Source organism: Stegodyphus dumicola, chromosome 8, assembly GCF_044657685.1.
Source record: "Stegodyphus dumicola isolate Sdum_Otavi_A_Nest chromosome 8, ASM4465768v1".
NCBI lineage: Eukaryota > Metazoa > Arthropoda > Arachnida > Araneae > Eresidae > Stegodyphus > Stegodyphus dumicola.
In genome coordinates, this window is record NC_140775.1 from 35399257 (window position 1) to 35414688 (window position 15432).

The 15432-nt window shown below is 30.9% G+C and overlaps 1 protein-coding gene across 1 annotated transcript in view; it reads right to left on the bottom strand.

Moving 5' to 3' along the window:
* LOC118200504 (uncharacterized) overlaps positions 1–15432 on the bottom strand; it is a 104531-nt gene that overhangs the window by 54733 nt on the left and 34366 nt on the right. The window lies entirely within an intron of this gene.

Sequence of the window (15432 nt, forward strand, 5' to 3'; positions counted from 1 at the left end):
ACATTTGTAAATATCTGGTTATAACAAAAGTTTTCTGCCAAAAAAACGTTCTCAATAAATTTAAAAAAAAAAAAAAATCATGAAAACAGTACCTTTAGTGCGGGTAGTAATCACCAGTGAAACCTATGATTTTCTGTCAACATTTTGGTAATTTTTCAAAGCCTTGAGCCAAGAAACTTGAGGTCTGCTAGTCCAAAAACCGATCTACCTCATTTTGGACACCCTGTGGATAATGGAAAATAGCAATAGCAAGATGCAGCTATAGTAGTATAAAGGAGCGATGTCGGGGCTATGTGGTGGGTGTGGCAAAAGATCCCATTCGAGTCCATACAGAGGTCAGCCGGTGAATGAAGATACATGTGGTCTTTTTTTATCTTGTTGAACTATTATCACTTTGATAACTTTCCTTGATAGCAGCATCAAAATGGACTAGCATCTCGCTGTACGCCTTTTTCCAGATATTCTTTATGGCAACCCCACCAAATACAAAGCATGAACTTTTTAATTATGATACAATTACATGACAAACAAGTATTAATTTAGAAGTCAAACAACAAAAATCAGCGTTATATTTTCAAATTTTCATAGGACTAGTTTTGATGGTTATACCGAACCATCATCCTCAGCTGCAAAAGCGCAAATGTAGCTATTTGTTCCAAAGTCATTTGCACTTTTGCAGCTGAGGATGATGGTTCAATAAAACTATCGAAACTAGTCCTAGGAAAATTTTAAAATATAATGCTGATTTTTGTTGTTTGACTTCTAAATTAATCATGACCTTTTTGTTAGTCAAACTATGTTTTGCAACGCTGCCGATGGGCTCACCAGGTGCAAACCTCCTCCTTTTCAGGCTGTGTTGTTGAAATAAATCCACTTTTCCTCACAAGTGATGATGCAGGCCAGAATTTTGTCCTTGAGTTGATATTCGGGCAGATTAGTGCAGGGGCACAAATAAGTCTGCCATTATCTGCTTAAGTCAGCTCAATTGAATTTGTACATCAAGTTTATGAGATGCATAGTGTGACTAATGGACATAACACTAATGTCTAATGCCTTTGCAAGCTCTCAAGTGGTTGCATACTGATCTTCTTCCGCAAGTTCATGCAACCAGGCTTCATCAACATCAGTAGGCTGGCCAGAGGGCTCTGCTTCTTGAATGTCATAGTCCTTGTTTTTGAACTTTTGGTACCAAATCTTCACAGTGTCACATGATACAACATTAGTACTTAAAGCTATACACATGATTAGGTGACAATCTGTAGCTAACATTTTGCAACAGAACTGGAAGTAAATGATGGTCTAATCTGGTAGCACGATAGTTCCATTTCAGACATCTTGTACATACTGATAACGATATTTTTTTACAAATTTCACAACACAGTGTTCTAAAGAAAATCTCTTTCAAAAGCCCAAAATCATTTGACAAAGTGTGATTATAGATGCTAACGCAAACTGTTTGCGCAGACGACATTTGCAGTGGCGGGGAACTTTCGTTACTCCCGATATTTAAAATATTGTTGCGAATTTTAATCACAGATATATAATTTTAGTAAAACAATATGTAAAATTGTTTTATTTCTCTGTATAATGTAACATGAAAAGCTTAAGAGAAACGATGCTCTGCCAGAAAAATAAGAATACAGGAACAAGTCTATTTAACATTGAGTAAATGGCTATCTCCCTAATTTGATGTGACGTCATAAAGCTGGCAACGTTTTGACAACTATTTTACCAAACTTGGCACCCAATTGGCGATATTTTGGTGCAGTTCCTGTATAACTGTAATGGACACTGGAATTGATTCCTATATTTCACTGTAACCATATCCAACCCTCATATGCTTACCAGTAATTTTGAGAAGCAAGAAAGTACTAGAGATTTCTTCGTGGCTGAGGGAAAACTATATAAGACCAGAAATAGCATCAGTTTCTCAGTTGTTAGTTGTTTAGTTTAGCATAAGTTCGAAGTATTGAGACATTTTTGTGTGAGCTACTACTTTAGACACACTTTGCACTGTGCTGTATTTAATGATCTCAGTAGTTCGAAGTGCAATTATTGATTGTAAGAGTTGTATGATTATTTTTATGGACAGTTACAAAACTGTGAAGTGTTCCTTTTGGTAAAAGAAATTTTATCAAGCTATGATCAGTTAGTTCTGTGTGCATTCAATCTACTTTGATCCAGCATGCACCCAACATTATATTCACTAGCACAAAAAGCAGAGTTTAAGTTTTGTTAACACATTACTATGTAAACTACCAAGATGTCATGCAAATGAGTGTTCAATTACATTTGCTGTTATTCTATTTCTTTAATGTTTCTGGAATCTAAGCTAAAGATCAGACAGTAATTTCTCTGTGTTGTGGAAAGATTAAATGGGAGATAAACTTTTAGACTAATGACATTGGGTTTATCTTACAAAATGAGGTGTCAAAACAATTCTGCAATTTAAACATGTGGTTGAGTAGCTGGCTTAAACAGCTGACAGTTAAACACACAATTCTAAATCTTACATTATTCAGTCAGAAACAGTTTTTCTAAATGCATTGTACTGCACGACAATGTATCTTCCCGCCGCTCAATTACCAGTTCCTAGATCTGCTTCTGCCTGAAAACAAGTTTGTGTAGTCAGTCATGTTTCATGTTCTCCAGATCTGCCTTCTTGCAATTATTTTTGCTTCCTTAAAACTACAGTTACTCTTAAAAGAAAAGTTTTTTATGATATGATTGAGATTAAAGGAATGTGATATTTACTCTTAAGAGCTGTGCCAGAAACAAACCTCAACAATCCTTCTTTTTAAATACCTGTCACGTTCGCTAAGACAGAAAGCTGCAACAATGTATGAAAACTTTTAATTACTTGAACTTCACTAACTCAATATTTTCAATGGAATGGTTTTTCAGAACTAGGAATGTGGTAAATCAAAGAGAATATCAATCCAAGCTGATACTACTTTAACATTGAATTTGTTTTTCAAGTAGTGTGTCTCTTTAGGTTTGGCTTATTAAAACTTGTTTCTACTTGGATTGATTCTTCACTTTTTAGCATAAAAGCAAAATTTTATGCACGATATGCTTATTACATAGAGCACGGTTTCAAATTAAATATTTAACAATAAACTAAGCTTTAAGAGTTTGACAGTTTTGGGTCATATCCCATCTTTCAGTAAAAATCTATTAAATATAAATTTTTATATTAACTTCCCTAAAAAATGTTTCAAACAGCTAGTATTTCCTCATACCATTACAGTTAATTTAAAAAATATGCCCTTTAATATGGCTATTATTGGTTTTAAAAATTGTCAATATTATATTATTTAGATTATTTGCACCCAATCTCAGATAGAATAAACACAGGTTTCATTGATCAGAAATGTTTGGAAAATGCCTCTATTATTTGGTAAACAAGTTTTAACTCAACTATTTACACTCCGAGCTTTACATTAAATTTAAATTGCAACTAAAAATGTCTAGAAAATGAAAAGCAGTTCTCCTTAAAAGACAGAACTGAAATTTTAAGAGAATTCAACAAGAATATAAAATTTATATAACTATCGAAAATATTTCTTGAGTCAAGAATATTCTTGAGTCCACACTGAAAACAAATATTTCTGAAAGAAGGAAATTATAAAAAAGAACAACAGTTTGTGAAAAATCTGCTTCATAGAAGTTGCATGTTTAAGGAAAAAGATCTGGATGTTAAAGCTAAAACTTTGACTTAATTATGTGCTTCAACTGTTCCAGCAATTAAGTGTAAATTAATGAAAATGACATAAGAAATAACACTGGGGATGAATGTAAAAGGCAACTATTTTTTCACTGAACTGTTATAAATCCATATTACTTTATAGAATATTATATCGTACCATAAACAGATAATCCAAAGACGTGTTAGCTGAATTTGGTGAAGGTTTAAGAATTTAAACAAAGAAGTATATGGATATCAGCTAAACACATTTTCAGTGTAAATGACTCTGAAGATCTTCAGTATCATGGTCAAAATCACTTCAGTACTTTATGCTGAACAAATATTGATGAAATGTAAAGCAATACCTTCACTCATAAGAATGTTACAAAAAGCAAGATGTTTCAAAAGTGTTTATGATATACAGCAAATGAACACATGTGAATAATAGTGGATGTTATTTGCAAAATGCCTAAAAAAATCAGCAAGGTATTAAAAAGCTAAAAATAACTTTTGGCATAATTTTTTAATGCTATACTATTTGATTCTCCTGATATAAAAATGAAATATTTAATTATATTTAGAAATATGAATAACATTTTAACAAATGTAAAGTAAGATGATCAAATGTAATGATATGTAAAGCAATGGCATAACGATAAAACTATGTAAAGTGATAGAAAACTGCATAAACAATATCTGCATCTCCTGAATTAAAATGTTGATTATAAATCTTTCTCATTCATATACCCCTTCTAAATGGACTATTGAAAGGCATATTAACTGTGCTTTATAATACTTCCTCTTTTAATATATGCAGTTTTCATATGTATTGTAACATATATTAGGTCATAAAATATTCTGAAAGAAATGCAGTTCAAATAAATAAAATCATAAACATAATATTCTTAAAGTATACTTAAATATACTCTGTACTTTAAATATACTTAAAGTACAGAGTTTGAATAAATAATTAGAAAGTTTCAAAAGAATTATTTTTAAAAAAAATATAACGCAACCATGCAGCTCAAATAATTAAAATGAAATTCTAAAAAGGAAAAAAAAAATCTAAAAATAACCGCTGTGATTAGAAAACTATAAAATAAAAATATTTCCAAGAAAGAAGAAGCAAGTTGTTTGTTGCACATATTCAGAATGAAAGGGAAAACAAAACATGTTGCTATAAATTGAGAAATGCATTAAATGAATTATTCTTGGCACAAAGGGAAAAATTTGACCAAGCAAAAATTTTTAATTACTCTCAAATTTTACACCAAAACTTACAGAATTTGGTATTTAAGCATAATTTGGGGTCATAAAATTGAAATATGGAAAAAACTCGATATGTCATTTACGAAAAAGTCTTCTGATTTTGTGTCAAAGTAGGTGTATTAGAGAAGTTAGTGTATTGGGAGGTATATAGCGACACTATATATTACCCTAAATCCCATTTTTAATATAAGAAAAACACAAGTTGAATTTCGCCAATCAGCCAAGTAGAACAATAGATATAGAACTGTTTTTTTTTTTTTTTTTTTTTTTTTTTTTTTTGACTTGGCATACCTAGAAACGTTAGCTATCATCAAATTTAGATTGCTGTTTTTCATTATGGATAATGTAAGCTCAAAAATTATTATTTCAATCTATAACTATTCCTCACATACAATTTGTCTTGATAAAATATGATTGAAATCCACGCCTTGCAACAAACATAAACAAACAATATATCCCCAGGAAATCTAATCTGGTTTCATTAAAACCTATTTCAATACTGTACTTCAAGTACATATTTTCTTTTATAATCCATGAGAATTGGAGTATTCTCAAATTTTCAGCAGAATAACATGATTCTGAGAAAAACTCATATTTCTCATTATGTTATATCTTAAACTGCAGAGACCCATAAAGAAAATAAATCTGAAATAAGAAAAAATAAAGAATCAGTATGTTCTTGATAGAGAGATATGACTGCAACAAGTTTATGATGGACCTTTATTGGTAAGTTATCATCTTTTGGCAGAAGTGACAGTTTCCAACAGTGGTTAACACACATATCATTTAATTAATTTACCCCTGACTTTTTATGCTATTAAACAATATACTAAATGAGCTTTTTCATGTGAACAGAAAAATGCTAGAAGAAAGAAATTGAAGACTTCTTCCCACTTTTATTTTTAAAATAAATTATACATACAGGAAGAATAACATCTGTAACAAATTAAATGAGACAAAGTAAAGTGGCATAAATTTAATTTATTCAAAACTAAATATTTCTTTGCTCATTCCATTATTTCAAAACTTTGAGATTGTTCATGCACAATTAAGGTTAACCTATTAGTTTCATATCTCTATTTTTAGTAAGTTTCTTTTCTTTACACATTAGCATGAGAATCAGATTTAGTTTCCTTTGTCACTTGTAGGTGGTCCATGTAAACCTACTAAGATCAGATCTGCTTTATTATTTTTGAATTCAAGACTGGAGTACAATTTATTCATGAAGCAATATGATTCAGAAACCAAGAAACCGATGAAAACAAGGTCTGCAAAAATCAGCAAAATAATTTATGTTTCAAATAACAGCAATTTCTGAAACATAAAGGAAAACTTCACAATGATTTGGAAGATGTTAAGAAAATTTATATTATCAAACATTACTAAAAGTTCTAAAATAGCACTTTTCAGTCTCTTATTGGTGAAGAAAAAGAGAAAAACAATGAACAACATTGGTTATGCCACTTTGCTTCAGTTGGCTATACTTAAAGAAGAAAAACATAAAGCTAATTATATAATCTTATGTCATAATGAGTTACATGTAATTGTAACAACAACAACAACAAAAACCAATTGAATAATTCATAAAATACAGTATAGCTGTTTTCATTAAACATGATAAAGTACCAAATGTTCCCCAGACATACCTTACTGAAACTTTTTTCAGTTTTACGATGCCATTTTGCAGCAGATTTATTACATCCTCTGCTAAAAGATTAGGCAAGAGGCAAAGGAAATGGGCTCAAACACTGTCAGATTAAGATGGAATCTGTTAAAAAGAACTTGCAGAGTTTAGGATAATGAAGTAATATAACTAATAGATTAAGTTTAAATGTGCACTCTCAACCCCTGAAAAACTCAAGTTGGTGAAATTTACATGTAGGCAAAAAAAAAGTGTTAATTGATGCCTGGATTATCTTGCTACAGCTTTACGTCCTAAAAAAAAAAGAGGCAATTTGCCCAGAAGTCTATTAATTTCGTTTTGGCATTTTGCGTTGATTTACTATAAATGTTGGTTCACTTTTCAAATTGTTGCCTCCAAATATTACAGCCCTGCATTGTAGTTAAAGAAATTAAATAATGAAGAATCTACATGAATGTATGTATGTTTCTTGTACTGTGAAAAAACAATGGTACATAGAGACATCAAATTTGGAATAACGTACATTTCCACGTGAATATGGGCTTCTGGAAGCCCAAATTTGGAATTTGTTTTATTATCTATTTCATATTTTGTAAAATATTGATTAAAAAACTCAAAGATTGATATACAACGATATTTATTAACAAATATTCAAATAAATTGATTAACAAACTCAATGATTTCTATTCGAGTAATGTCAACACTGTACGAGAGGAAAAAAAATATCTCCAGTGTGCAAGACTGTGTATCGGAAATTCAAAGGATATGCTCATTTTAAAATTATTTTGAATTGTTGCTGTTGAACTCAATTTTATAGTCTAAATGCGAAGAACATGATGTTTAATAAATAAAGGTAACACATGAAACATTAAAAAAAAACGCCCCTTCAGGCATAATGTACAATCTGAAAGTTTTAAGTTTTTTTTTTTTTTTTTTTCACCTACAGATACTTTATATTTGATGAATCAGAACATAAATACAGTACAAAGTCTGAAATCCGGACTCGCCAGGACTTCGGCAATTCCGGATTAGGGGCTTTTCCGGATTATAGATCATCAATTTAAATCTGGTAAGATGGCATGCAGAAATTATAAAATTAAAAATATGAAACCGTAATTTATCAAATAAAGAGCAATTAGGATTTAAAGGGTATCAAAATTTACAAAAAAAAAAAAAAGCTTAATCTTTATTTGTTTGCTTTATTAACCCTCTGAGCGTTACAGGTTTAGCCCTGAAATTTCAAAGTTCCTCAAAATGTCATGAATAAGTGATATTTTTTTTTTATTTTAATTAAAAAAATGACTCTTTCATTTTGTACCTTGGTTCCTTTTCTTCCAATATACATCCAAACTGAAATCAGATACATTAAAAGCTAGCAGAAATTTTCATGTACAGTCAAAAGTCGTTAATTCGGACACCCATAATCTGGAAAGATCTATAATCCAGACCTCAAAGCTACAAACATTCTGCGCATGCGCATAAGACCTTTACGGCTGCGAATATGCGTGTGCGCATGCACATAATACGTTTATGCATGTGCGTTTAATGTATAACGGACGGTATAAGCTAAGCTAAAATTATCTAATTCAGTTAATGTTGCAGATTGCGTTGTTCCTTAATCTTCGAATTGGATCTGGCTTATTATTTTTTGCACACTGTTAGAGCAATTTTATAAAAGTAAGCTTGAACTTTCGATTATGTCAAATAGAATTTCCGATATACTTACTAATATGTAAAGGATCTACAAAGCGAAAGTATGTTTCGAAGTCCATTAAACATAAAGTGGAATTGTTGCAAAAAAATGGATAAAGAAAGGCATAATCCTTTGTTTATCTAACCATTCCGAAATCTGTTTATCAATTTCACGCTGCTCTGCGGTGGGGGGGGCGCACAATGAATTGGAAGTTGATTTGTCAGCACTATCCTTATCTTCAGGGCAGATGTTTTTATTTTATTTGGCTTATAATTCCTTACTAAATGTAGAATTTCCTCTCGATGTACTCCGTCTTTGATATGATTTAAATCAAATTCCTCATCAATATAATTCGCTTCCGATAGTGAAGAAAGTGACACAGAGGTTATTAAAAACGAAAAAATTTCAATTGACAAATTAGTCGGTATTCTCAACACAGCAATTATTGGACTTCAACAGCGGAACTTTGTAACTGAAGAAGAAATTATGTCTGTTTATAGAATTAAAGAGAAAGTATTATCACATAAAATGAAGCAACTTAAACAACTTACACTGAAAGAAATGTTTAATAAAGTAAACAAATAAATATTAAGCTTTTTTTTTTTTTTTTTTTTTCTTTTTGTAAATTTTGATACCCTTTAGATCATAATTGTTCTTTATTTCATAAATTACGGTTTCATATTATTTTTAATTTTATAATTTCTGCCTGCTATCTTACCAGATTTAAACTGATGATCTATAATCCGGAAAAATCGATAATCCGTTATCGCCGAAGTCCCGACGAGTCCGGATTAACGACTTTTGACTGTATAATGAATGTGGAAGGCAACCTTCTGTACGGAATTTTCCAGCCGTAATGCTGAGAGGGTTAAACATTTCTTTCAATGTAAGTTGTTTAAGTTGCTTCCACAAAAAATTCAAAACCTTTATCCATTTTTTTGTAGCAATTCAACTTTTTTTTTTTTTTTTAATGGACATTGAAACATGGTTTCGCTTTGTAGATCCTTTGGCAGCTCCAGAATTGGAAACTCTTTTCAACATAATCGAAAGTTCAAGCTTAGTTTTTATAAAATTTCCGTAATAACAGTCTGCAAATAATAATAAGCTGGATCAAAGTAGAAGATTAGGGAGCAGCGCAGTCTGCTACATTAACTGAAATGCCTTACAATCAGTAAAGATAAATTTAGCCTAGCTTTATAGTGTCTGTTATACGTTATTGGCTGTGTATCACAAGATTGGCGAAGAAAGCCCAGTTGTTTCCCTAAATTTAGCTCCTATTGTGTACTAAATTAAGCCTGAATTGTATTAGTTTAGTTATTTACTATACCTACGTTTATGTCTTGCATATGCTTAAAACTAATCCGATTCCTGAATAAATAAACTCCCACATATACTTAAGGCTTTATCTAGGGCCGGCGCTAGATACCGCCTGGTGCAGTCTGTACAGGTCCTAAATTCTGCTACAAAGCACCTGCCTAAGTTCTAAATTTTCACCGCGCCAAAACTTTAGATTCCAGTGCTTTCCCTAAATCATAAAAAACTTCTCATCCCTTAATTTTGCCGCTTGGTGCTTCTCCAAATTCCAAAAATTTTGTCTTCCCTAAATTCTGCCGCCCAGTGCCGACATATTCTGCCGCCGCTTCTGGGTTTATGGTGAATAACATATCAGTTATTTTTAGTTAAAATAGCACTAAATGTAATCTTTTGGCCTACGAGTTTCATTAACAAAATCTATTTTTAGCATATGAAAAGAAATTTTTGTTGAATTTTTCTTCACCAACATTTCTTAGAGCCTTTAAAAATCTATAATCATAGATAAGAGTAATGTTAGCATAAAAGGTTGCCATACTCTTGCTATTTAATTACTAATATAAAAAGAAAGGTTTAGACATCTCTGCATGAGTTATTACTGAAGCTTTCATGTACTGATAAACATGCAGTGATGAAAGCAAAATATAATAAATAATGACTCACCAGGTCGGTGTCAGATATAAAATAGATGAATGTTTCGGTTTGAGATATATGCCAAGTAGACACTCAGCTACGGAGCCAAATTATTAATCTGACAAATTTATGCTTACATGATTGTTTTTCCATAATGAGGTATTTTATTTTAGTGCCTAAGTGAAATTAAAAATCGGAATTTTTATGTGAAAATCTCGATATGTTTTATTATGGAAGGAAAACTCAAACGTGCATGCGTAAAGCACACACACAAAAAAAAAAAAGTTTGTGGCTTTGAGGTTCGTATTTTTGATCATTCCAGACTCGTCAGGACTTTGGCGATTCAGATTAAGGGTTTTTCTGGATTATAGATCATCAATTTAAATCTGGTAAGATCGCATGCAGAAATTATACAATTAAAAATATGAAACCGTAATTTATGAAATAAAGAGCAATTATGATCTAAAGAGTATCAATATTCATAAAAAAAGCTTAATATGTATTTGTTTACTTTATTAAACATTTCTTTCAATGTAAGTTGTTTAAGATGCTTCGATTTTGTGCTAATACTTTCTCTTTGAAGAGACATAATTTCTTGTTCAGTTATAAAGTTCCACTGTTCAAGTCCTGTAATTGCTTTTTTCGTTTTCAGTAACTTCTCTGTCACTTTCTTCACTATCGGTAGTGGCATTTTCTGGGTTTAGAACCATACTACAGATTTCGCCGTCCATTAATTGATTGATGATTGGGCCATTGTCGTCACAATGAAAAACTTCTGTTACATCCTCTTCATTTATTACCACTTCTCCGTATTTCTTTACAAGATCTAATAACTGGAAAATTTCATCTTTAGTTTGCGATGTCCAAAAACCTTCAAATTCGTAGCTATCATTTTCATTGTCCTAAAATGGTAGCTGGCCATTAATTATGGCCTAAAATGGTAGCTGGCAATTAATATTCATTGTCATGAAATATGGTAGCTGGCCATTAATTATGCCAAGCATTTTTTAACGTATCTGGAGACCCATCCTCTCACGATGTTATGATGCTCCACACAGCAGATTTTATGCTAAAAAATTTCAAAAAGCTTTGAATAGTCTTGCCATTGTTTAAGAAATTTAACATAGATTTTAAAAATGCTACTCTATATTTGCATTTCAGCGCATGCCCTATTCCCATATCCATAGGCTGAATGATAGACATACAATTTGAAGGGAAGAATAATATGGACACTAAAACTTTAAATGAAGTATGCACGGAACAGTTGTCAACAATCAGGACTATTTTTTGAGTCATCAGGTAAACCAACCGAATTCACATGTCACCAAGCCTCGGGTATAAAATGATTTTCGAACCAATCATTCATCAATGCTTGTGTCATCCATGCTCTTTTATTTGCACGATATATAACAGGGAAAATCATTAGTCCTTTAAATGCTTGAGGTCGTGCAGCTTTCCTATTATGAAAAGTTTGCACTTGTATGTTCCTGCAGCATTTGCGCACGCTAAAATTTTTAGTTCGCTTTCGAATCTTTGACACCAGTTGGAGCCTTTTCTGTAGAGGTTGCCAAGGTATTTCAAAGTACATATTGACAGAAAAAACCAGTTTAATCAGCGTTGTAAATTTATTCTGGAGATAATTGTTCACTAGTAATGGGTTCAATGAATCCGCCCAGTGCCGACTTTTGGAAACTCTTTTTGATATAATCGAAAGTTCAAGCTTAATTTTTATAAAATTGCTCTAACAGTCTGCAAAAAATAATAAGCCAGATCCAATTAGAAGATTAAGGAACAGCGCAATCTGCATAACTGAAATTCCTTAGAATCAGTAAAGATAATTTTAGCCTAGCTTATACCGTCCGTTATACATTAAACATGCATGCGTAAAGCATACGAAAAAAAAAGTTTGCGGCTTTAAGGTCCGGATTATAGAACATTCCGGATAATGGACGTCCGGATTACGGACTTTGTACCGTATAAGAAAATCTTCAAAACTGCAGATGTGTGAGCTTTGGTCCATTTTGGACATTAACATAAACACGCTTTATTATTTCAAAAATTATTTTTAACAAACAAAACTGATGTCATTGTAGATATCAAATCAAATTCATGTTAAATAATTACTTATAAAGAAAGCATATTTCAGCTCACTTTTAACGTACATAATGTACCTTATGCACATAAATGAAGAAAAACTGATAATTACATTCCATATCCACAATTAAGAAATATATTATCAGAGACAAAGTTTCAGGAATGAGAAATATGCAAAATAAGTTCTGTAAACATTGTGTAGCAAAATAAAGGTAAAAAAAAAAAACTATTTACAAGACATAAAGAAATTGGCCTTTTATACAAGACTAGCTTTACCCGAGGCTTCGCTCACGTTGATGTCCTTAAATAAGTTACAGCTCCACGTGAATTTTAAAAATACACTCCGCATAAGATTTCAGTAAATACTGCTCTTCTTCGATACCTATAGGCTGTGGATATTTTGTATTTACAACTAACCAAAGGGTTATTTTTAAAAATAAAGAACGTTCGAGTGCCTTAAAATGATAAAACAATAGTTGTTATCGCACACAGTAAAACATATAAAATGTAAATGCAATTTTTCAAGCAATAATAACAGAAATATATCAAACAAATGTATAGATCTTTAATAAATACGAAACAAAACATTAAATATATCACAAAAGTCGAAATGTTGATAATAGTTTCAAGTAAGTTAATTAGAAAAATCAAGTTATTAATTTTTAAATGATTTTCTGTGCGTAAATCCGTGAACTTTGACCTTTTCGCGAACCCAACAGTTGACCCCTTCCATCGCTTTCGAATCTCAGCCTGTGAACAAAGAGTTAACTATAGCAAGAAGAGTATTGTTTCATCTGCGATTAAGCTCAAAATAATTAAGCGACAAAAACAGTTCCACCACCAATCATTCAGAGTGCAACACAAATTTCTAAATTTCGAGAAATTTAGATAATTAGATCAAAAGTTATAATTTTCATCACCAATTTATTGGACCCACACGGGAAGACCTAAGAAAAAATCCCTAATTTCACTATTGAGTCTCATTCAAATTAGCGTTTTCAGAGTTTTTAAGAGTTTCAGAGTTTTTATACTAATATTTCAGCTGATTAAAGTCGTACAAAGATGAGAATGGTATCAATGGATTCTCACGAATTTTTGGAATTGGGGATTATGTGTCTCGAAATTCAACTAACCGCCCTTCCATAGATATTTGTGAAAAAATTAATTGGTGTGTAGCCAAATCCCTTTAACCCGTGAACATATATGCATATAATCCCTTTAACCCGTGAAAATATATGCATCAGCATCAAACATCTCGCGGCCGGGTGTGTCATATTTGAATCGCCATTTAGTTCACTCTATGGCCGGCGTACCACATTTGACTTTTTAGATAGACCATTTAATTAGTATTTTTTATTGCCACTAGATGTAGCTGTATGTCTGTTATGGTGAAATATATTGAAAGTTAAGTACCTTAATTCCTCCGCAATGTTTTATATTTTTAGTATTTTGTTTCGGAATGAGAGCGAGATTCGCGGGTGGGTGTTGAGCAATGTAATGTCAATGTATTTTTTATCGTCAGTGAAATGTATTTTTTTTTAAATGGCAAATGAAAGCAATATCTAAATGCAGAAAAATGAGTCAAATTTGCTGAGTAAAATAGAAGCAGATATTATATTCCTATGACATATGCAATGTTGGACTTTGCACACACCCATGTTTCAAAGAATATCATACACTGTCTCATTTTGAAATATTGCTTACTTTTCGTTGTTTGTTCGTTGAATTTTTATAAAAGACAGTTTTAATATTTTTAAATTTTAATTGTGTGTTGTGTTAAATAAAATCTGTGATTGTTTGGATATTTTTCTATATATATTTATTTGTGGGATAAGGGGAAAATTATATTATTCTAGAATGAGTATTTTATAAAATTCTTAAAGAAATATAATAATAAAGCTTTAAAATTAATTCTGACAACTACCTGAATATTCTTCTAATAATGTACCAAAAATTGGAACAATTGGATGAAAAATTTAATTTATACGAATTTTTTTCCAAGTTAGGCTTAGCAGCGCCCATCCCCACAAGATAACGCATCCTATTAAATAGCCGTCCCAAGACAACGCTTCGGTTGTCCCAAGACAACGCTTCGGACCGTCGTGAACTGGTTAATAGGGAAAAACTGAACAAAGTAAGTGAAAATGTAGGGGAGTTTTTAATTAATATCTCGGCTAATTAAAGTCGTACAAAAATATTTTATAGCCTATAACGTTTTCTAATATATAAAAAATATTTCTTGAAAATTTCATGATGATCGGTTAAGTAATTAAGGCGTGAAAGCGCAACAAACAAACAAGCAAACTCACATTCGCATTTATAATTTTAGTAAGGATTAAAGTAAAAAAGAGTTTTTTTTTCTGCTATCTTCATATATATTTTAGAAAAAACTAGTCATGAGGAAAACACAGAGAAAATCTTTTTTTTTTTTTTTTTTTTTTTTTTTTTAAAAACTAATTTTTGTATATGCCACATTTTAAAAATTTTTTTAATTAAGATGGATAAACACTCTATAAACACTCACATAATAATGTGTAACAAGAGTGTTTATAGAGTAATTAGTGTTAATAGAGTAATTAAATTAAATATATTAAAACAAAACAAAAGTTACACACTGATATTTTTTGTAACACCCAGAATATTTTTCTTGCCTTTCATTTTTAAGTACAAAAATCTTAAATTAAATTTATATAAATGCTGATTTTTTCAATACATGAACAAAAATTTACTTTACTCATTAATCACATAAAAATTTCTAAACGTTTACAGTTTATCCTAAAATTTGTAAAGTCCTACTGATAAAAAGATATATAATGTTCACATTACAGAAAATTGTATCTATATAGGAAAGGGGGAAAAAGAATAATACTACCTAAATACATTAATGAAATGAAAGATAATAGAAAATTAAGCAAATTTCTTTTATCTATAGTAATTTTTAGTGTTATACTGGCTATATATATGAGAGAAATGTGAGATTTTTAGCATATTTACCTCTTTCTTATTCACACAGAGAAAATAATAATGCTGCATAACAAGGAAAATCATTATTTCAAGTTTTAGTAACTATGTTTGTCTACATTTATGACATACTTGCAAAGA